Source organism: Lithobates pipiens, unplaced genomic scaffold (genome assembly GCF_037356315.1).
Source record: "Lithobates pipiens isolate NorthernLeopardFrog02 unplaced genomic scaffold, aLitPip1_a1.2 Scaffold_174, whole genome shotgun sequence".
NCBI lineage: Eukaryota > Metazoa > Chordata > Amphibia > Anura > Ranidae > Lithobates > Lithobates pipiens.
In genome coordinates, this window is record NW_027507756.1 from 140,863 (window position 1) to 164,719 (window position 23,857).

Genomic DNA, 23,857 nt, shown 5'->3' on the forward strand with positions numbered 1-23,857 from the left:
GCAAGTGATTTTAAAAGACTTTTTTTCCTGCACAAATGACACTTTGTGCAGCGACAGTTCTAAGCACCAGAAACATGCGCCCCTTCACAGGCATACTATAGATACCCCCCAGCTACGAAATTTAAAGGAATATTACACTTTTATTGTTTCACTTTAATCATTATTAAAATCACTGCTCCTGAAAAAACAGCCGTTTTTAAAACTTTTTTTTGCATTGATCCATGTCCCCTGGGGCAGGACCCGGGTCCCCAAACACTTTTTAGGACAGTAACTTGCATATTACCCTTTAAAATGAGCACTTTAGATTGTGAACGTTCGAGTCCCATAGACTTTAATAGGGTTCTAAAGTTCACACGAAGTTTAGGTCTGTTCGCAGGTTCTGGTGCGAACCGAACAGGGGGGTGTTCGGCTCATCCCTACTAGTCATCGCCTGGGTATTACCAGGTATGTCTATAATATTGACTATGCCATTTTAAAATTATATTTGAATGGCCTAGATATACTGCATTACACCATACATGTATTTCTCGTGCCTCTGCAGATTCATGTGGGGGGGGAAACGGGGGATCCCCAATGATGCTCTCGCCATGATCCGCCTTCTCAATGACTAAGGAGGAGTAGACAATTTATCCTCGCTTGAGTTAAGATTGATGCGTTTAACATTTGAAAACAACGATATACTATCATTGAAATTCAGTAGCCATACAGGGTAAGATGTTTTCTTCGCTTTCTTTGGTGTGCTTTATTTCATTTAAAAAAATTTTTTTTTTTTTTTTCTCGAAAATTCTATCTGTAATCTCCGTGAAGGAGAATTATGTTTTTATACATTGTTTGTTTTCAACAATTACATTTCTCTTTGGGATGCCATTCATTTCAATGAGTTGGTTGCTCCCCCTTAGGGAACTAATCTGCTATCTAATATCGATATGAAAATTATGTCCCTGTATTTGATTATCTGAAAGGTGTTTGTTTTCATTCCTCTCCAACTAATTTGTTGGACCCATATGAACCCACCACTAGATTTATATGACTTGTGTAAATTTGTGGGGGTGGATATATTTTTTATGCCCCCCACAGATGCTGTATGTACAAAACCATCTATGCATATGCACTTTTTAAATAAATTTCTTTGTATAATTTCAGTTATCTATTGATTGCTGTATGCTGCAATTGTCCTGAGGAAGCTCAGAAGAGCGAAACATGTAGGAAAGAAACAATGCAGTTTAAATCGTATATAAATGTGGTAATCTATGGAGTCTTGTAGGCTCATATACCAATCTTTGTATACCCGTTTTTTATCTCTGTATGTAAACAGATGAAACTGTCTTCTGTGTTTGAAGAATGTTTTTTTGTACACAAAATAAAACTCTATTGATTTTACCCATTGTTCAAACATATTTGGTGCCGTTGTAAAAGTCCCGGGGGTTGGTTACCCTCCAGTCCCCCTTCTTCAATTTTCCCCCTTTCCAAAAAAAATGAGATGTGTAATTTATGTTCGTAGAACGCCTGAAGGTGCCACTTCAATGTTGGGCCTTTGTATGTGGCCAGGCTGTGTAAAAGTCTCACACATGTGGTATCGCCATACTCGGGAAGTGTAGCAGATTGTATTTTGGGGTATAATTTGTTGTATGCATATGCTGTGTGTGAGAAATAACCTGACCTAATCTTCATTTTGCAAAGAATTGTAGGAAAAAATGACAACTTAAAAAAACTCAGCATTCTACTTACTTAATACCTTGGAATGTCTACTTTGTAAAAAGGGTCATTTAGGGGGTGTTAGGTTGCTCGTCTTCTGTAAGTAACCCCTGGTAGCCTAGGCTAGGATGGAGGAGCGGAGGTCCCGATCACCGGTGGACAGACACCACACATACACGATTGTACGTGAATAATGACTGCGAAATTTATTAACTCACACATAGCCTTTTATACAGTACAAGAAAAAGACCCTGCCCCGTAGAAGTCATTACACATAAACATACGTCAGCATTATACTTCCTCAAACAATAGTCCTTGTTAAGAAATATAGACCAAAGGTTAGTAATTTTGTCCTAGCTCGTTACGCTTGCACATCAGTGTCTGCTGACTGACCCCAAATATGTCAAGAGTTCAGCAAAACCATTCTCAACCAGCATTACCTCACCATGCGGTTGGTGTCACAAGTTGGAACAGACAATTGATGCTTGTATAGAAACTTGAGACAGACCTTCTGGTCAGACTTGAGTAATATCTTTTTTTTGTCACGCTACTAATTATCACGTTATCAGTAGTTTGTTACGTACACATAGCCCAGGCTTTGTTACTCATAAAATAAAAGTAAAGCATAAATAAAAGGTACCCCTATACCTTATAATCCTCCCTTTGGCCATTCTGTACTATACAGAATGGTCAAAACCTAATCAAGGTTCATGTTCCTGATTCTCATACCAAATATTTGAACTATTGGGAATGGCGGTTAACTTTAGGGTCTCCTGATTTGATACAGTTCCCTTAGCAGAACAAAGACATCCTACAATTCTATAGCAAGCGTATAAAAATAAAATAAAAAACAATATGATCACAATAGTCATGGCTGTGTTTTTTAACCAAGAGGTTATATTTCCAAGACTAAAATTGGCTAGAGGGTCCCATGTTATTGCAATATTCCTAGCCTCGTCTTGGAGTTTATTTACTTCTTTTCTGTGTTGTGCAATTATATTATAGTAATCAGGTATTTCAATGCTAGTATTATGAATCCAGGTACAGCACTCATATTCTTCCGTAATTTCACAAAGCCCTGTGAGTGCTGCACTCATACTTTCTATGGCCAGTTCATGTAGTTCTAGCTGTTTCCTTATTGCCCTAGTTTCTATGTTTAATTTAGTGATATCGTCGGAATTCTTTTCCAAGATCTCATCAATAATTCCAGTATAATTATTCAGTCTCTTCATTAAATCTATTCCCCATCCTGTCCAGGATGGGAACCAGGCCCATGCCATATCTTTTTCTAGGAATATCTTTCTCTTATTACGATGTTTAAGGGGATATCTGGGATGAACACTGGCTTCAAGAAGGTGACTCCCTTCTTTATCCCCCAACACACCCATAATGGGGGCTAGTGCTGCGAGATAACACCATCCCTGGGGTTTTGTGGGGATCCAAGGGTGACAAAGCTTCCCACAACAGATATAAGTATTATTCCCCAAGGCTATGGGGCGCTTGAGGAACACTTTATACAATTTGTCGGAATAGCCAGAAAATGTAAGAGTTGATAAGAGTTGAGCCATAGGGGAAGTGGTGCTGGTATTTAAGAATTGGTATAATGTGGTGTTTAAGGTGGTGTCTTGAGTTCTATAAAAGGTCTCGTTTAATGCTGTCATTGAAATATTAAGCTTTGATTGCTTACAAATTTCGGCTCCCTTGGTAGTATTTCCCAACCTAAAACACCAATCTGGATAATGGCTTCTACCTATGATCTGAAAAGTGAGGGTTTTGTTAGAAGCTTTTCTTGTAACATCGGTAAGAACTATTGGGGGTGTGCCTTTAAGGAGAAGGGTGAAATTTAAAAGGTATGGCCATCAAAGGAATCCTAGCAGTACTAGGGTGAAGCTTACTACATATCCAGCATTTATCAAAACCTGATTTTTGGGCATAACTGTATTTAAATTTTAATAACAACATTTTATCAGTGAACTCTTGGGGAGGTTCACTTCTTTTGTGTCTAACAGCGGGTGTTTTATTTGTCTTGGGGGAGGGAGTCCCACAAATCCCTTTTAATGGTCCCAAATCTTCTGGGTGGTATATACAATTAGCTATCAACCAGGTTGGTAAAAACACTACTAGGGTAATACAGCATAAGAGGCACAAGGCCTTCCCTGACACTGATGGAGAAAGCATCTTTGTTTTTTTTAAAGTTCTGATTATTTGTTATCTAAGAGTTCTGTTCTTCTTCTTCGTTTCTCATCCCGGCAATTGTTGGCTCTGTTTTGTCCTTTTGAGGGGGTGTGGGATCTTCCAGGGAAATTTGTTCTATGCCTCTCTGAACTTCTTGTAGATCTTGTTCTTGGGAGTTGCTGCTCTCTGTCACTGCCAGGGGCTCTGGAGTCGAGGGAAGCTGGGGACACTTTTTAAGACGGCTGGCGTGGATCCAGGTGTTTCCTAGGTCTGTTAACACTGCGGTCCTGGATACCTTTTCCACCTTCCATGGTCCTGAGAAAGCCGGTCCGATACTCTTTCTTTGTGCTAATTGTTTGATCAGCACTTTATCCCCAGGGATGAAGGGATGCGTTGGTTCTGTGGGAAGAGGGAAAAAGGTGACAGAAACTTGTTCATTTATTTTGTGGAGCATACTTACCAGATTTTTCACGTACACTTCCTGTTGGGAATAAATGTTAATGTCAGAGTTAGGGTCTAATGGGGGTAATAGTCAGAAGTTGGATTTGTTTATTCAAATTATTTGTACAAAAAGATTTATTATACAGGTTGGTTAAAGGGGCAGCTCCTATGTGTCCTGGGCCATGGAGGTATGAGAGTATGAGAATGCAACTTGCTTCAGGTATTCCCAGTACCTTCCCCTCTTTTGTCCAAAGACCCTCGGGGTCTTTGGTCAATCCTGCAGCGACCCAGAAACGAACGTCCTGGTCTGTGGCCATTGTTTGTATTTGTGCTACAATTGTTTTGAAGTTAGATGAAGTGAAATGCTCTTTAAAGAAAACTGTTGTGGGGGCAGGGGGGTTAGGGGAGGAGGCGGCAGCCTGCTTTGCAGTCCTATCGGCTAGGGCGTTACCCTTGGATATTTTACTGTTATCCGAGGAATGGGCTTTTACCTTGATAATAGCCACTTCCTTTGGGAGAAGGATGGCCTGGAGAAGAGCCATAATATGTGTTGAATTGGCAATTAGTCTATTGTCTGCGGTTTTGAAACCTCTATTAGCCCATATCACACCAAAGTCATGCACCAATCCGAAAGCATATCTACTGTCAGTGTAAATGTTCACCTTTTTATCAGTGAATAGAATGCAGGCTCTGGTGAGAGCTTCCAATTCTGCTACTTGGGCTGAAGAGGGAGGTAGCGGCTTGGCTTCTAGCACCTTGTCTGGTAATTGGACTATCGCATAACCTGTTAGGAAAGTGGAATCAGAGGGGCGGGAGCAACTACCGTCAACGAAAACATCTTCCGCATCTATAATAGGTGTATCCGTGATGGATTCCACTTTTTCCACACAGTCATGAAGCTGGTCTGGGTCTTGTGGTAGACGCAGCATGGAGTGCAGGAGGCGGACAGCAGGGTTGCTAACGGGAACATATTTAAGAGATAGATTGTCAGTGTTCATAAGGGTAATCTCATAACCGCTGAGCCTTTGTGAGGTCATGTGTTGGGTGTTCATGTTCTGTATGAGGTGGGTGACAGAATGGGTGGTGAAAAGTGTCATTGGGTGGCCCAAGATCATTTTGTTAGCGTCCTGTACTGCCATAGCACAGGCTGCTAAATTCTGGAGACATGACGGCATGCCTTGAACCTGGACAGGGAGTTTCTTGGATAGGTAAGAAACCGGGCGGTATCCTGTTCCATGTTGTTGTGTGAGAACCGCGGCAAAAGATTTCCCTGAAACTACACAGTACAGCTGAAAAGCTTTACCATAGTCTACCAATCCCAGGGCGGGTGCACATGACAGACTGTTTAATAGAGCTTGAAAAGCTTGTAGTCTGTCTTCAGTCCAATCTATTAATTTAGGGGCTGTCGAGCCAGTAGCCTCTCTTAGGATACTATCATAATGAGAACAGTCAGGAATCCATTGGCGGCAATATACCATTGCACCCAAGAACGAGAGTAGGGCGGCTTTGTCTTTTGGGGGACTGAGAGCTCGAAGGGCTGCGGCACGTTTGGGGGACACTAGCCTTGTCCCTTCCTTTAGAATGCACCCTAGGTATTCTACCTGTGGCTGGCACCATTGTATTTTCTTCCTTGAGGCTAGATGCCCGGCGTGAGCTAGGTGTTGTAACAGTGATGTTGAATCGACCGCACAATCTTCAGCAGTTCGACTGCACAGGAGCAGGTCGTCCACATACTGTATTAGTACCGACCCTCGCTCAGATGTCCAAGACTTGACAGTCTCATTGAGCACCATTGAGAAGGCGGCTGGACTGTCTACATACCCTTGCCAGGTTAGTTGGCCCCCGGCCCAGGAGAAAGCAAACATAGGTTGGGCTTCCTCTGCAATGGGAATGCTAAAGAAAGCATTCGCTAAATCAATTACTGTGTAGCATAGAGAGTCTGCCGGTATGCATGAGAAAATAAAAGTGATGTCTGAGACTAGGGGTGGGAGGGGAATCACTTGTTTGTTTAACTGCCCTTAGGTCTTGTACAAGTCTCCACTCCCCACTGGCCTTTTTTACGGGGTAAATGGGCGTGTTCCAGGGACTGATGATTGGTTTCAGGATACCTTTAGATATGTAGTCATTGATCTGGGGGGCAATGCCTTGGGTCTTTTCAGGGGGCAGGGGGTATTGTTTGTGATATTGAGCTTCTGCGTCTGGACGCATTTGGGGGGAGTAGGGTGTGCAGTTAACAAATCCCACGCTCCCTTTATTTTCTGCCCAGATAGCATGTGTTTCGAGAGAGGCGGGGAGTAGCATAAAGAAGCCTCTGTGTGCATGTCGCTTAGGGCCATGTAAGTCACATAATGGTGAACTAGCGGTAAGGGAACCTTCTCTATTAAACTTAATGGTAATACACAGTTGTGCCAAGAGGTCCCGTCCCATAAGGGGCACAGGGCATGAGGACAAGACGGCAAAAGTTTGGGTACATAATTTCTGTCCTTCTGGAGTGGCTACAGTCAGTGGTGGAGTGATGGGATGGGTGACAGGTGTCCCATTAATACCAACAGAGTTTCCCTCGGTGCATTATTTGTGGCTGTGTAGGATATTGGGGTAGTGGTTGACGAGGGTTCTGGTATGGCAGATAACGGGGATACTGTGGGCGGGTCTGGGGGTTAAATCCCCTGCCTCTGCCTCTTGCTCTAATCTGTCCAGTCCTATAAGGGCACTGGGATTTCCAATGTCCTTGCTGTCCACAATTGCCTATATTTTCCAAGGCATTTGTTCCATGCACAGAAACAATCCTTCATGTATTGTGGGTCAGCCCCTTTGCAGGGAGGATAAGAATGCTTATGTACCTGACAAATTTTACTGACTTCTTGCCAGTCTTCCTCTGAACAAGGACCTTGGGGTCCTGGGTCATGGATTCCCAATTGGTGACACCTTTCCCGGACTTGTGTCCAAAATGGTTCTACCTGGGGGCCAGGGATCATATTACTGACAAATTCATAGGGTGATGTGGTGGCCATGGCTTGGGTTGCTGCAGAATTCCCCATCTAGTAGTCTGGGCAGTGTGTGTCTAGTGGCAGGACACAGGTGATAACACCTGGTTTGTCCAACAATCCGGTCTCTGGTCTGGGAGTAGGATCCCTGATCTTTTTTGGGGCAGATGGACTTATATAAAACTATGAAGATTTACCCTTAATATACGATGAAGGGTAAATCTTTCCTGGTGGCGGGATATACCCCTCTTACACCAAGTCTGCAAGAGAACCCCCCTGGTCTGGTGGTCAGTAAAATCCACTTGTCATCTATTCTTAGGAAGAGTAGACCTAACGTGCAATGGGGGCAGGCGGATGCTATGTCACTACAAGAGGGCTCCTCATACTCTGCACTCATTTAAACAACAACAATTATTTTTCCTTATACTCTATATTAAAACTTATACTCTATATACTTACACACGTACCTAGAGAGAAACAGACATATTCTTAATATACTTTAAGACATGAAATAACCGTATTGCAATACATTTATCAATTTATAGTGCACTTTTAAAAAAAAAAATTTTTCAAATGGGCGTCCACTCCACCAATCCCTTTGTCACGGGCGTAATCTACTACTTCCCGTGTTAAAAATACTATTACCAATAGTTTTAAGTCAGACCAACCTAGTCGGACTCTCCTAAACCTATAAATTCCTTGCGAGCCCTTTTAACCTCCCGAGGGACCAACCTAGTCCGTCGCGAAGGCACAGTTATTTCTTTTAAATGAAACTAAGTTCATGGCGACCATCTGGACAGAGTAAGTATTCACACCATTCACCTTTTAGGCAAAAAGGAGTAAAGTGACTTACCTGCCGCAAGATGACCCCACTTTCTGGTACCAAAACTGTTAGGTTGCTCGTCTTCTGTAAGTAACCCCTGGTAGCCTAGGCTAGGATGGAGGAGCGGAGGTCCCGATCACCGGTGGACAGACACCACACATACACGATTGTACGTGAATAATGACTGCAAAATTTATTAACTCACACATAGCCTTTTATACAGTACAAGAAAAAGACCCTGCCCCGTAGAAGTCATTACACATAAACATACGTCAGCATTATACTTCCTCAAACAATAGTCCTTGTTAAGAAATATAGACCAAAGGTTAGTAATTTTGTCCTAGCTCGTTACGCTTGCACATCAGTGTCTGCTGACTGACCCCAAATATGTCAAGAGTTCAGCAAAACCATTCTCAACCAGCATTACCTCACCATGCGGTTGGTGTCACAAGTTGGAACAGACAATTGATGCTTGTATAGAAACTTGAGACAGACCTTCTGGTCAGACTTGAGTAATATCTTTTTTTTGTCACGCTACTAATTATCACGTTATCAGTAGTTTGTTACGTACACATAGCCCAGGCTTTGTTACTCATAAAATAAAAGTAAAGCATAAATAAAAGGTACCCCTATACCTTATAGGGGGTATTTGTATTTTTCTGACTTAGTGTCTCAAGAAATGAGATACACCTGATGTACTGATGCCTGATCAGGTGTAATCAATTTTCAGTGATTGACACCGTAATTTGTAGACTCTATACACTCTTTCACAAAGACAAAATAATATACGCTAATTTGGGTATTTTTACCAAAGATATGTAGCAATATAAATTTTGTCCAAAATTTATGAAGAAAAATTACCAATTAGAAAAATTTTATGACAAAAACAAAGAAAAAAGCAATTTTTTTCACAAAATTTACGGTCTTTTTTTTATTTATGGCACAAAAAATAAAAAACCCACTAGTGATTAAATACCACCAAAAGAGTTTGTGTGAAAAAAAAAGGACGCAAGTTTCAAATTGGTACAGTGTTGCATGACTGATTAATTGTCATTCAAACTGTGAGAGCGCTGAAAGCTGAAAATTGGTCTGGGCAGGAAGGGGGTGTAAGTGCCCTGTATTGAGGCGGTTAAACGTGCACTAATGCACTGAAATATACTGCATTAAACGGAAGGTAACATACTGAAACATACAGTGTTAAACTTGCAGTAATGCGCTGAAATATACTGTGTTAAACTTGCAGTAACGCACTGAAACATACAGTGTTAAACTTGCAGTAATGCGCTGAAATATACTGTGTTAAACTTGCAGTAACGCACTGAAACATACAGTGTTAAACTTGCAGTAATGCGCTGAAATATACTGTGTTAAACGGCATGTAACACACTGAAATATACAGCGTTAAACTTCCAGTAACGCAATGAAATATACTGTGTTAAACGGTCACTCACACTGCCTGAACTGTCCCTAGATTCACACTAATATAAAGATGAATGGTGGTCACACTACCCTCGCACTGAACTATCACTAGATTCACACGGATGCTCTACACTGACAATAGAATCACAATAGCACACTAACTGTCTAGTAGCTCTGAACAGAGCCCTGTTCTATCTCTCTCCACGCTTATATCATACTACAAATAGCCGCTATTGAAAGAATACTTTATAGTGTGGGGCGGAACTAAGTGCAATGAGCCATGATTGGATATCATGAGTCATCATGACATTGCCCAATCATGGCTCTGCCAGTGCTCTGTGCCCTGAATGGGCAAAGCTTTCATTTCTTCAGCCAATCAGGGCTTCCAATGCATTGTGCGGCTGTGTAGTGTATTGTGGTGAATCGGCTGAACGTGCGAACAGCCCAAACTTGTACTCAGGTTGAACCCTTCGCCCATCCCTACAGGTGAGTATATGGATTTGCAGGGAGGTCCGTTGAGTCACTTCACCCAGATCCCCCAGTATATCCATCAATGACGAAACTATCAATCTTTGTTTTTAGTCCAGGAAAACCCCTCGTACTACCAGCATACCTCAATGGTGTGCTAGTGTCCTAGGAGGATGCATGTTTTTCTTCAGCCTTGCTACAGTATGTAAAAGACAAACCTATTTTTACTAGCACCATTTTTCAACTTTTTTTCTTTAATCAAGGCACTTCTCTACACTGCGGATAGAGAGCTAAATGCTCTAAATTAGCGCTAACTATTTTAATCCTTGTGTAGCTAACCTTAGGAAATAGAGAGAAATGTATAATATACCGTGGGTACAGGGCATTAGTCTGTAGGGTTCAATATTTATTTGGCCCACCCTTTGAAGCTATAACAGCTTCAACTCTTCTGGGAAGGCTGTTAGGTTTAGGAGTGTGTTTATGGGGAAGCGCATTTGTGAAGTCAGACACTGATGTGGATGAGAAGGCCTGTCTCGCAGTCTCCGCTCTAATTAATCTCAAAGTTGTTTTATCGGGTTGAGGTCAGAACTCTATACAGGCCAGTCAAGTTCCTCCACCACAAACTTGCTCATCCATGTCTTTATGGAACTTGCTTTGTGCACTGGTGCTCAGTCATGTTGGAACTGGAAGGGGCCATCCCCAAATTCTTCCTGCAAAGTTGGGAGAGTGAAACTGTCAAAAATGTCTTGGTATGCTGACACCTTAAGAGATCCATTTACTGGAACTAAGGGGTCAAGGCCAACCCCTGAAAAACAACCCCACACCATAATCCCCCCCCCCCCCCACCAAATGATTTGGACCAGTGTACAAAGCAAGGTCCAAAAAGATATGGATGTAGTTTTGGGTAGGGGAACTGGCCTGCACACAGTCCTGACCTCAACCCAATAGAATACCTTTGGGATGAATTCAATTAGAGACTGCGAGCTAGGCCTTATCATCCACATGATTACCTGACCTCACAAATGCGCTTCTGGAAGAATGGTCAAACATTCCCATAGACACACTCCTAAACCTTGTGGACAGCCTTCCCAGAAGAGTTAAAGCTGTTATAGCTGCAAAGGGTGGGCCAGCTCATTATTGAACCCTACGGACTAAAACTGGGATGCCATTAAAGTTCATATGTGTGCAAAGGCAGGTGCCCCAATACTTTTGATAATATAGTGTATTTACTTATGCTTGTTTTTACATTTCTTCTGTTGTAACCTGATTTCTGGCCTAGGCCAAAATGATGTTATACTTCCAATGAGTTTTCATGTTTTTTTTTTCATCTGGAGGAGGGGGCTTTATGCACTAAGAATAGCCTCCTGCCTACATGCCTGAGCTAAGGGTAGCTGGATTCCAAGAAGTGCGTGCTACATGACTCTACTGCCCTTACTCAAGATGGCCGCAGTTGGAAATGCTAGGGGGTGCTTTTCAAAGTGATTTTTTTAACAAAATAAACCACAGAGACATGGATGAATGAGTGAGTTTGCTTGGAATACTATAAATTAAATAGGATTTGTTTGTGGTGCTTAGATACAGTTAAGTTCAGTTTAAAGGAGATCTTACCAGTACTGCAGTTGATCCTTAGTTCTAGAACGTCTAGAGCATATGGTTGTTTAGGTTACAGTTGTGATAGGCTACTGAAGGTTTCCTGTCTCTTTTCTCATATTTACTGTCTGTATAACTGCGGAGGACACTTTGGTTAAAATGCATAAACCTCCATTTAGTAAGCGTCTGATCCACATGGCCTTCTATGGACGTCTCCTTGGACCTACTCTATATCATTAAGGATATTATTGAATACCCATTTTCCCCAGTGCAAGAAGCCTTATGCCGCGTACACACGGCTGGACTTTTCGAGGGACTAGGTCTGACGGTCTTTCCGACGGACTTTCGGTGGATTTCCGACGGACTTTCCGAATGAACGGACTTGGCCACACACAATCACACCAAAGTCCTAGCATCGGTTTTTGTCCGTCGGACTAGCATACACACGAACGGATTTCTCGGTCCGGCGGAGTTCCGGTGGAAAAATGTAAAACATGTTCTATTTCTAAAGTCCACCGGATTTTTGGCAAGCAAAGGTCCGATGGAGCCCACACAAGATCGAATTGTCTGACGGACTCGTTCCGTCGGACCTTTGCTGTCAAAAAGTCCGGTCGTGTGTACGCAGCATAAGGAACAAAAGTATTTTTGCTCTATATTGTTTAGGAAATAACCTATTTGTTTCTCTGATTCCACAGCATGCATGTCCAGTCCCCCCAAACCTGGCTCCCAGTCCACCCATAAGGTCTGGGGCTCAAAGTCTGCCAAACAAAAAATACAAACTTTCCTCATCATAAAGCAGGCATGTCCAAAGTCCGGCACACGTTTGGCCCGCGTTCCGGTTTTGAACGGCCTGCCTGGTAATTTGGACATGTATATCTTTTGTGGCCCCCAATGATTCCCTGAGTGTCGGGGGCCACAAAAGATACATGCTGACTGTATTGGAGAGGACAGGGAGGAGATGGGACAAGTGCTGTACATACAGGAGAATTTCCTGTTTGCACGGCAGCCTCTGTAATAGGAAGTCCCATCTCCTGCGCTGCCATTGGAGGACTGTTCTGTCCATCATAGGAGGTGGGACTTTGTATTAAAGAGACCACTGAGAAAACAGATTCTCCTGTATATAATCTGTTGGCTCTCATCCTGCCCCCTCCCCGTCCCATCCTAAGGCTGCAGAAGGACATGGATCAAGCTGCACTGATGGCAATGGTGAGTCTGCATTCATAGCAATGGGGGTGCTGCATTCATGGCAATGGTAAGGCTGCATTCATGGCAACGGTGGGTCTGCATTCATGGCAACGGTGGGTCTGCATTCATGGCAACGGTGGGCCTGCAGATGGGCACTGATTAGGCTGCACTGACCATTATTTTGCGACACAGTGCTTTATTTAAAAGTACATTTTTTTCCTGAAACTTCCCTCTTAAAGTGAATGTGCGTGTTATACGCAGATAAATACGGTATAGCCAAATAACATGCCCGAGCTCATTTCTTCACCACACACAGCCACAAAGGCAAGATAATTCTTGTTGGGCAGTGTATTAGTGCTCGGACGAACACACTTAAGCCCCATACACACAGATTTTCTGCTTATTTTTGTCTTCAGATTTACCAAAACCATGTAGTGCAAGGGCCTGTCTGATTGTATACAAATTGAAACTTGTGGCCCCGGTGCTGGGAGATCGTCGGAGGCCACAGAAGATATATATGCCCATAAAACCAGGCAGGCCGCTCAAAACCGTAACACGGGCTGCAATTGGCCCCCGCGGGCTGGACTTTGGACATGCCTGCCTTAAACTCACATAGCATATGATTACCAGTTTAAAATGATTCGTAATTAACCGCAAGTGGAGAAAATGCACCACCGAGGCAGAGGCAGACTGATAGAGAGGGTTAGATTGAGATTAAGCGTCAAAGGTAAGACAGTTAGGTGGAGATGTGGGAGAGAGAGGAATGGTAGCTGGAGAGAGCAGAGTAGGGTTGGTTACATTGGTGATGGCATAAGCATCAGAGGAAACTACAACAGATCCAGTGTTGGCGGACCCAGCCTGCCTCAGCACAGTTAGCCCAGAAAGAGCCCCTACCGCTTCCAGCATTGGATCACCAATCACTGCTATCCCCTTGGGCCAGGTGTACATAATGCGGTTCTTCTGGACTGAAACCGCTGTCTGTAAACCCTGCCGGTTTACCATAATAGACTTCTGAAGCCACAGCTACAGCTAAGGTCTTTGCTGCCCAGAGCCTGGGTTTAAACTTGGTTATGAATTTCTCCCACCTCCAGGTGTCAAATATCCCCTCCAGAGGGATACCCCAAGTAGTATGCTTAGACCACCTATGCCATTCCTTAAGGGGCTGCATAGCCTTTGCCCCAAAACTAGACTTCATGTACTATGCAGCCGTCTGACTGTGGGAGAGCCTAACATTCCTTCACTTGCATGGACTGCCAATTGCCCGTGGCGGTTCGAATCGGCTTATAGTCTTAGTTCCTATAGTCCCCTGCGTCCAGGGAAACCCTTGCACCTATTTACGAGAGCATCACCCAGTGGATTGACAGCCTACATACTACTATATCTGGTCCATTCCCCTAACTAGAAACCTTAACTGAGGTGTTATTTAACTCTATAGCTTGTTGTCCCAACACTGTTGGCACAGAACTACAGAGTACCACTCTTTTACACTGCAATACCTGTAATAGCAAACAACTATTAACAATGCCAAACAATTAGTCAACAACCACAGATCACCCCCCAAATTGTGTCTCTACCCCTCACAGTGTATGCATACACAAGCGTATGCGGTGTACGGCCGTACGCTGCATTGCCAGACTAAACTGCACAGCCCACTTATGCCTGCTTTCTCTACAGAACAATGGGGCTTCTCTAAATAATCACAAAAAAATGGGGGTAGCCTTCTGGGTCAAGGAATAATGTGACAGTAATCAATATGATGAGATTTAAAAACAAATATCAATATACAGGTGAAAAATAAATAAATAAACATCCCAAAAAGTTTTTGCTGCAAAGTATAGTCCAAAAAGTCTTTATAAAAAACATGGAGATATATCAGATGCAACCACTCAAGTGAATATAAAGGTGTTACTGTGTCCAAATAGCTGACCACCATCATCTGAATTGCAAACTCACCATAACCAATAGCGGCTGTGTGACATGCACGCCTTTCAGCATAAATGGAAAAAATCCCTGGGTAGATGACAGCGGTAAGCTTCCTCTAGCGACTCAGAGCGAGGTCTCACTGAGAATAAATGAAGCTTGCCAGGAGCCAAAATGTATATTCCATAGTGCAGTAGGTTTATTGTTCCAAAAGGTATACAAGACAATAAAAACACAAAGTAAGTGACTTACATAAAAAAGCTGCTGGCGACCCGGAATCACTTAGCAGTGAGACGTCAGCACCAAATAGCCCTCCCAACGTGTTTCATCCTAAGGGACGTTATCAAGGGGTCAGGTACACACAGTGCTGTCCTTCCCATTCTATGCCATGTCCTAATCCTGGTTTGCCTGAGTTGATGTGAAATTAATATGAAGACAGGTATACAACAACAATTTTTATTGATTACAGCAAAGGTTCAAGTTATAGAACACATAAATGGAAAGAATTTGCATGCAAGCCATATTAGCATTACACAAACACAGTTCAGTGCACATGGAACCAAAATGATAAATTTTTCTTTCGTCATTATAACAATTTAACTAGTATGTTGGACAGTTTTATTTTATTTTTTTAAGTCTTTTATAATGATGTGTCAATTTGTTATAAAAGAAGAAAAATGTACAGACGACAAAATATGAAACATGAATAGCGAAAAAGTTTAGGGCGGTAAAGTGGTGTAGTAGGTAGTACTCTCACTTTTTATGATTATGAAGAGTCATATAAAATTCTAGGGTTCCAAAATCCACCTATAAACTTCTGTTGTATTAATATTGTGACTCTGTTGCCATTATTATCGTCCAAATAAATGGATTTCCGCCTAACAAAGGAAGTAGATACTTACCACGTGGCTTTGTTGAAGAGAAACCACAGGGTGAAGTTTCTTTACAAACCAAACCAACTCATCTGGGAGTATCGATCTCCTCCACCCTTGCACATGTTCCTCTCGTCACAACTCATCCGGGAGTATTGATTTCCTGCACCCTTGTACATATTCCTCTGGCCCAACACTTCAGGAGTATTGATAATCGGCACCCTCACACATGTTTCTCTTGTCCTTGCCCCAACTCATCTGGAAGTATCAAACTCTTGCACCCTCACACATGTTCCTTGCTCCCAACTCATCTGGGAATCTTGATCTACTGTACCCTCACACATGTTCCTTTAGCCCTGACTCCTGCGTGAATATCGATCTCCTGCACCCTCGCACATGTTCCTCTCTCCCTGACTCATCGGCGAGCATCAATATCTTGCACCCTCTCACATGTTCCTGTTGCCCGACTCATCTGGGAGTATAAATCTCATGCACTTTCGCACATGCTCCTCTCGCCCTGACTCATTCCAATGTATCAATCTCTGCACCCTCACGTGTTCCTCTCGCCAATCTCTGCATAACTACTGCTTATTGTAGTATGATGAGGTCAGCAAGCAGATACAGTTGAGCGCTGTGTGAGAGCAGGGGTTCGACACTCCCTGAAGTGCTGTTTTCTAAATAAAATTTTATCTGGGGATTTCTCTTCAATGAATTAGTTTTCAGCAGTGCAGGTAGCACTAGAGGCAAGTATTCACTTTTCTTTTCACAGAGAATACTTTAATTTGGTATTAAGGTTGGGCAATACTTTAAAGTGGTTGTAAACCCTTCTATATAGCCACTAAAGCGACTAGCTTCAGATACTGTTCAAAGTGTACAGTTTAAACAGGATTCCTGAGCTTCCAGAGGAAGGGGGTGGAGATATGACATCACACATTGCACGGCATAGAGCAGGGAGCTGATCGTAACCAAAAAAAAAAAAAACACTTTTACAATGCTAACCTTGTGCCAATACCCTAGATAATAAATTTTATAAAACATAGGATAAATTCACTATCAATATATATTAACAAAGAAAGGTGTATTCCCAAAGGTTAGGAATGTTAAAGTTATAAAATAGTCACAGGCTGACACAATGTGTGCAAGGCTGCCTTCTCACAAAGGACTGGGAAACCACAAGCTGAAAGAGAAGAGGGAAAGGAAAGAGAGGCACCAAGCAGGCATGGTGTAGCACATTTTATTAAAAAAAATGTATATGTATAAACAAAAATTGCATTTACAGAGTGGTGGGGGTGACAGACGGAGGCCAGTGGTGGATGTGTTCCAGGATGGTCCATGGGAAGCTGCGGGCAATATTTTGGGTGAGATGGGTTATCTGACAAGCCCGGGAGAGCAGATCAAGGGATCCATCCAGGGTGAGCCGATGCCGGAGAGACCAGGGACCGCCCATGTGATGCGCCGAAAGCTAGGATGGACGCCCAGGAAAAGTTCCTCCGGCCAATGTGAATGAGCTGTCAGTCCGACAATCGTAATAGCCAATAGGGATGTGTTTCAGAGGCAAGCCACGCCTCCTTCATCAGCCTGAAGAGCTCATCAGCATCATCGGCTCATTCACATCGGCTGGAGGAACTTTCCCTGGACGTCCATTCCAGTTTTAGACACATCACATCAGCGGTCCCTGGTCTCTCCGGCATCGGCTCACCCTAGATGGATCCCTTCTTTTGGCTCCCCAGACTTTCCGGATAACACATCAAACCCCCCCCCCCCCCCCCCCAGCATTGGCTGCAGCTTCCATTGGACCATCCCGCAACAAATCCACCACTGGCCTCTGTCTGTCACCCCCACTACTCTGTGAGTGCAATTGTTGTTTATACATATACATTTTATAATAAACTGTGCTACATGATGCCTGATTGGCGCCTCTCTTTCCTTCCCCTCTTCTGTAATCTGAAACCTGAGTGGAGGGAATAGACACACCCAACTCTAAACAGTCTCATAGGGAAACATGCACTGCTGAGGCAGTCATTCACAGGCTGTGTGGGAGCTCCCCTCCCCTATCAATGGGACCCTGTGATGTTGGCACAACCTGTTCGAAGTGACTCATGCAGATAGCAGGGGGAAGAGATACAAATCACTCTAGGTGCTTTGGATTGAGACAAGTACACATTAAATAAAGATATATACTTTTCATTTTTTTTTAATTTCAGAGGTTTACAACTACTTTAAGTAATGTAGTTGGATATTTAATTCCTGGAAAACGTATAAAAGTTATAATTTATATGGAGTCATTTTTTTCAAAAACAACCCACATTTAAAGTGCCTCTAAGCTTAAACTTTTTTTTTTTTCACTTTTGTATAGAGTAGGGAACAGTGAGCAACCCTGCAAGGATTTAAAAGCCAAGTTCACATTTTAAAAAAATAATGATAAATGCACATATTTTTGCAGGTAAAAAAAAAGTGTATTTTTTTTTTCTGGAGCCTGCCTGCAGAGCATTGCACCCACTAACAGCAGATCACAGATGCAATGTCAGGCTCCTGCAAAATCTAAGTAAAGGTTTATGCACGTACCTCCCATACAGGCAGTTTCCGGAGAGCAAGAAGATCAATGAACTACTAGAGTGCTCACCAGCAGTCTCGCAATTCATTGAGAACTACAAGCCATCTGCCATGGTGGCAGTTAGTAGCTGTAGTTCATTAATTCACCAATCACTATGAATGAATGAACCGGCTGTGCGGGGTCTTTTTAAATTGTGACAGCCGGTGTGGGGGAAAATCCCCCGCCCACCGTCACAGTAGTGGATCCTAGTGATGCAGTCCTGCTCTTTGGTAACATGTTAAAAGTTACATGCTACACCAATATTTAGGGTGTAACATGTTACCAAAGATGAACTTATCCTTTAAAGTGATTCTAAAGGCAGAAGTTTTTTTTTTTTTTTTACTGTAATGCATCGTATGCAGCCCCCTCTTATACTTACAGTACCCGAGACTTATCTCAATCCAGCGATCGTGCATGAGAGTAGCGGCCCTCCCTTTCCTTATTGGCTCACACATAAGTGGGACCCTTTGAATAATGCTGTGTCAGGGCTGGCTTAGCCCTTCCTTCTCTAGGTTGGCCGCTCAGCTGTCGGCTAATTGCCAGCTCTCTTCTCTTTCCACAGTTACCAGCTGTTCCCGATGATGCTCGTCTGACCTGCCTATTTAAAGCCTTCCACCTCACTCTTTCCTTTGCCTTCGCGTTGGTCACATCACAAGGAACCATCTCCTGCTGTTTGTTTCAAGACTGGCTTGCTGACATCCCTCCTGGCTTCTTTTCCTGCTTGCAGTCGCTCTGCTTGGATCCCTGACGTCTGGACTGGCTGATTACCCGATCTGGTTTATGAACTTTGGACTAGCTGACTACCCGATCTGGCTACTGGACTCTGGCTATGCTTGACTACGCTTTTTTCTATTTACCTTTTTATTTTTATTAATAAACAAGTGTGATTTGATTGTACTTCTGTACATGGTTTCTGACAGTACGCGAAGGCCATGAATTCAGAAGATACAGTCAATCCACTTGTTGGTAATATATTTTGCAGATTGGATGAGCAAGATCACCGCATGGATCAGTTTGCCTTGGCATTACAAATGCTCCTGAATCACACGGCTCACCTGGAATCCCCCCGGTGTCTGCTCCGGTACAACCTGAGTCGCAGGCTGTCCCTGCTGCTGTGCCAGTCTCTGTGCAGGCACCCGCCTTGAGTATTACCTCTATAAGAGGTATGTTTGGTTCTGCTCCGCTTCCCCAGCGATTTGGGGGCGATCCAGTTCAATGCAGAGGGTTTCTCAATCAGGTTGAGATATACTTCAAAATGCTGCTCCAGGCGTTTCCCACGGACAGAAGCAAAGTAGGTTTCGTGATATCTTTGCTTTCTGAGAGAGCCTAGGCTAATCCTCTATGGGAGACGCAAAAACCTGTTGTCTTGAGTTACCCTCAGTTTGTGGCCTTCTTTAAAAGGGTTTTTGACGTTCCCGCATGCTCCGCTTCTGCTGCCAAGTGCCTTATGTCCATCAGAGTACGAGAACTGTTGCCGACTATGCCATTGAATTCCATACTCTGGAATTCAATGGCAGCAGCAGAGGTTGCTTGGAACAATGAGGCCCTCGTGGCTGCTTTTTCTCATGGTCTCTCGGATTCCATCAGGGATGAGATAGCAGCCCGAGATATACCCACTGAGCTGGAGAGCTTGATCTTGTTTGCCATCCTCATTGACTCCGGACTCAGAGAAAGACTTTCTCTTAAGGAGCGCTTGCGGAAGCCTCCTGTACGTTTGCCTCCGAGCTTTGTAGTCCCACCCATGCCTCCCTCACCTCCCATGCCTCCTGGTACCGAGTTGGTCAGTGAAGATGAACCCATGCACCTGGGCTTCACGCGTCTCTCTGCGGATGAGAGAGCTTTTAGGAGGAGGGAGAGATTGTGCCTTTATTGTGGCCAGGCAGGTCACTTTTTGAAGTCTTGTCCTACCTGTCCAGGGAAAGCCCGAACCTTGAGGTCCTGTCATGGACAGACCTTAGGTGGCGTTGTTTCGTCCCCAGTTATCCAGAAGGATAAGCCCCTGGTTTTGGTCACCCTTTCTTGGGCTGAATCGTCCATCGAGATACAGGCGCTAATCGACTCTGGGGCTGCAGGCCTGTTCATTGATGCTGCATTTGTTTCGCAGCATTCGATTCCGCTGCAGCTGCGTGACACTCCACTTGCCATTGAGGCTCTTGACGGGAGACCTTTACAGCCTGCCCATGTGACTCATGAGACGGTTCCGTTGTCCATGGCCGTAGGGGCTCTTCACCATGAGATAATCCAATTCCAAGTTATTTCCTCACCCAGATTTCCACTGGTTATTGGTTATTCTTGGTTACAGAGGCACAACTCCTCTTTTGATTAGCTACATGCTGATGTTCTCTCCTGGTCACCACAATGCAGTGAGACATGCTTCCTGAAGGTATCCAAGGTCCTGTGCACCGCTTCACTCCCCTCCCTGCTGGAGGAGTACAGCGATTTCTTTGATAAAGGTCAAGCCGGTAGTTTGCCTCCACACCGGCCTTATGATTGCGCTATCGACCTTCAACCTGGTGCCATACCTCCTCGTGGCCGGGTTTACGCTTTGTCGGTCTTGGAGGATAAGGCCATGGAGGAGTATGTTGCTGACACACTTTCTCGATGTTTTATCCGCAAGTCCTCATCTCCTGCTGGTGCTGGTTTTTTCTTTGTGAAAAAGAAGAGCGGTGAACTGGGACCTTGTATAGATTATAGGGATCTCAATTGTGTTACGATTAAGAATGCCTATCCGATTCCATTGATTACAGAGTTATTTGACTGCCTCAAGGGAGCAACGGTTTTCACAAAGCTTGACCTGAGAGGGGCATACAATCTCGTGCGCCTTAAGGAGGGCGACGAGTGGAAAACTGCATTTAATAGCAGAACAGGCCATTATGAATACCTGGTAATGCCTTTTGGCCTTTGTAACGCCCCAGCAGTTTTCCAGGAATTTATTAACGATGTCCTCCGAGATTAGTTGCAATTGTATGTGGTGGTTTATCTCGATGATATCCTCATATTTTCCAAGTCCCTGGAGAGTCACCACACAGATGTCTGTCGTGTACTTCAGAAACTAAGAGAGAACAATCTCTATTGTAAACTGGAGAAGTGCGAGTTCCATCGAGAACAGGTTACATTCCTGGGCTATGTCATTTCCACTGCTGGTTTTTCGATGGACCCAGAGAAACTGTCGGCAGTCCTACAATGGCCTCGACCCATGGGTTTACGTCCTCTGCAGCGTTTCCTGGGCTTTGCCAACTACTATCGGAAGTTTATTCGTAACTTCTCATCTCTTGTCAAGCCTCTGATAGATATGACCAGAAAGGACGGTAACCCACAGAGTTGGTCTCCGGAGTCCATTAAGGCCTTTGAGACTCTCAAGGCTGCCTTTGTTTCTGCTCCTGTGTTGGCACATCCTGATCCTACGTTGCCTTTTATCCTAGAAGTTGATGCTTCTGAGACTGGAGTTGGCACCCTTCTGTCTCAACGTCCTAACTCTGAGAGCGCTATGCATCCGTGTGGCTACTTTTCCAAGAAATTGTCACCTGCTGAATGCAATTATGAGATTGGTGACAGAGAGCTGTTGGCGATCATTTTAGCCCTGAAAGAATGGAGACATCTCCTTGAAGGTACCACTGTGCCCGTTCTTATTCTTACTGACCATAAGAATCTTACATTCTTGTCTGAGGCTAAGCGACTCTCTCCTAGAAGGGCGCGATGGGCTCTTTTCTTGTCGAGCTTTAATTACATTATCTCATTCTTACCCGGTACTAAGAATGTAAGGGCTGATGCCTTGTCAGGACAAATTTCCTCCACTTCCAAGCCGGTGTCAGTTCCCGTTCCTATGATTCCTCCTGATCGTATCTTGGCTACGGTTCGCACCAGTCTTACTTCTCCTTTGGGTGACAAAATTCTTGCTGCTCAGGTCCATGCTCCTCCTGATAAACCTTGTGACCGCTGCTTTGTCCCAGAGAGTCTCCCTACTGCAGTGCTCCAGACTTACCATTCTCCCAAGGCAACTGGCCATCCTGGGAAGTATCAACTCATTTGGGCCATCTCCCAACAATTCTGGTGGCCTAGTCTACGGGCTCATGTTACTGCCTTCATAGCTACCTGTCCCGTGTGTGCTCAGAGTAAGACTCCACGATACCTTCCAGTGGGCCTCCTACAACCCATACCCAATGGAGAGAGGCCCTGGACTCACCTGTCTATGGATTTCATTGTGGAATTGCCCAACTCCCAAGGCAACACTGTTATCCTTATGGTGGTTGACCGGTTTTCAAAGATGTGTCATTGTATTCCACTTAAGAAGTTGCCCACCTCTAAGGAACTGGCTTCCATTTTTGCTCGGGAGATCTTTCGCTTACATGGGCTACCCAAGGTGATTGTCTTGGATAGGGGCAGTCAGTTTGTCTCCCCGTTCTGGCGAGTCTTTTGTGCACAGTTGGGAATCCAGCTTGCGTTCTCTTCTGCGTATCACTCGCAGTCTAATAGGGCTGCAGAACGAGCCAATCAGTCCTTGGAGCAATTCCTACGTTGCTATATTAATGACCATCATAACAACTGGTCTGATCTATTACCTTGGGCAGAGTTTTTACTCACAACAGTGCCTTGAATTCTGCCTCCCGATTGTCTCCATTTATGGTGAATTATGGTTTCCAACCTCCCATGTTGCCTGACTCGTTTGTTCCGCAGAGCATTCCTGCATTAGAGGGGCATCTCCGTGGTCTTCGTTCCACTTGGGTACAAGTCTAGGAGGCTTTACGTCATGCTAATGATAAGTACAGACTCCATGCTGACCGCAGACGCCTGCCTGCGCCTTCCTACCAGATTGGGGACAGGGTCTGGCTGTCATCTCGCAACCTCCAGCTTCGTGTTCCCTCACTGAAGTTTGCACCTCGGTTTATTGGGCCTTTCCATATCCTTCGCAGGATTAACCCAGTAGCTTACGCGTTGGACCTTCCTCCTAGTATGCGCATCTCAAATGTGTTTCATGTCTCCTTATTGAAACTGTTGGTCTGTAACCAATTTACCACCTCGGCGCCACGTCCTCACCCTATTCTGGTTGAGAACCATGAGGAGTATGAGGTACAGTCCATTGTTGACTCCCGTAGGTTCCATACAGTACCTGGTGCATTGGAGGGGGTACGGTCCGGAGGAACGCTCCTGGGTTTCATCCTCTGACGTACATGCCCCTGTCCTCCTCCGCGAGTTCCATAGAGGGTTTCCCCTCAAGCCCGGTGGCCCTCCAAGGGAGAGGAGTCATTGAGGGGGGGTACTGTCAGGGCTGGCTTAGCCCTTCCTCCTCTGGGCTGGCCTCTCAGCTGTCGGCTAATTGCCAGCTCTCTTCTCTTTCCACAGTTACCAGCTGTTCCCGATGATGCTCGTCTGACCTGCCTATTTAAAGCCTTCCAGCTCACTCTTTCCTTTTCCTTCGTGTTGGTCACATCACAAGGAACCATCTCCTGCTGTTTGTTTCAAGACTGGCTTGCTGACATCCCTCCTGGCTTCTTATCCTGCTTGCAGTTGCTCTCCTTGGATCCCTGACGTCTGGACTGGCTGATTACCCGATCTGGTTTATGAACTTTGGACTGGCTGACTACCCGATCTGGCTACTGGACTCTAGCTATGCTTGACTACGCTTTTTTCTATTTACCTTTCTATTTTCATTAATAAACAAGTGTGATTTGATTGTACTTCTGTCTCTGTCTGT

The 23,857-nt window shown here is 44.2% G+C and overlaps 1 protein-coding gene and 1 long non-coding RNA gene across 2 annotated transcripts in view; both read right to left on the minus strand.

Annotated features, from left to right (window-relative positions):
• LOC143986639 (uncharacterized) overlaps positions 1–23,857 on the minus strand; it is a 166,591-nt gene that overhangs the window by 125,964 nt on the left and 16,770 nt on the right. The window lies entirely within an intron of this gene.
• On the minus strand, positions 1,876–8,746 carry LOC143986637 (uncharacterized). The gene is made up of 2 exons (XR_013276561.1): positions 8,149–8,746; positions 1,876–4,269 (listed from the first exon to the last, which is right to left on the minus strand). It is a non-coding gene; the product is annotated as an uncharacterized LOC143986637 (long non-coding RNA).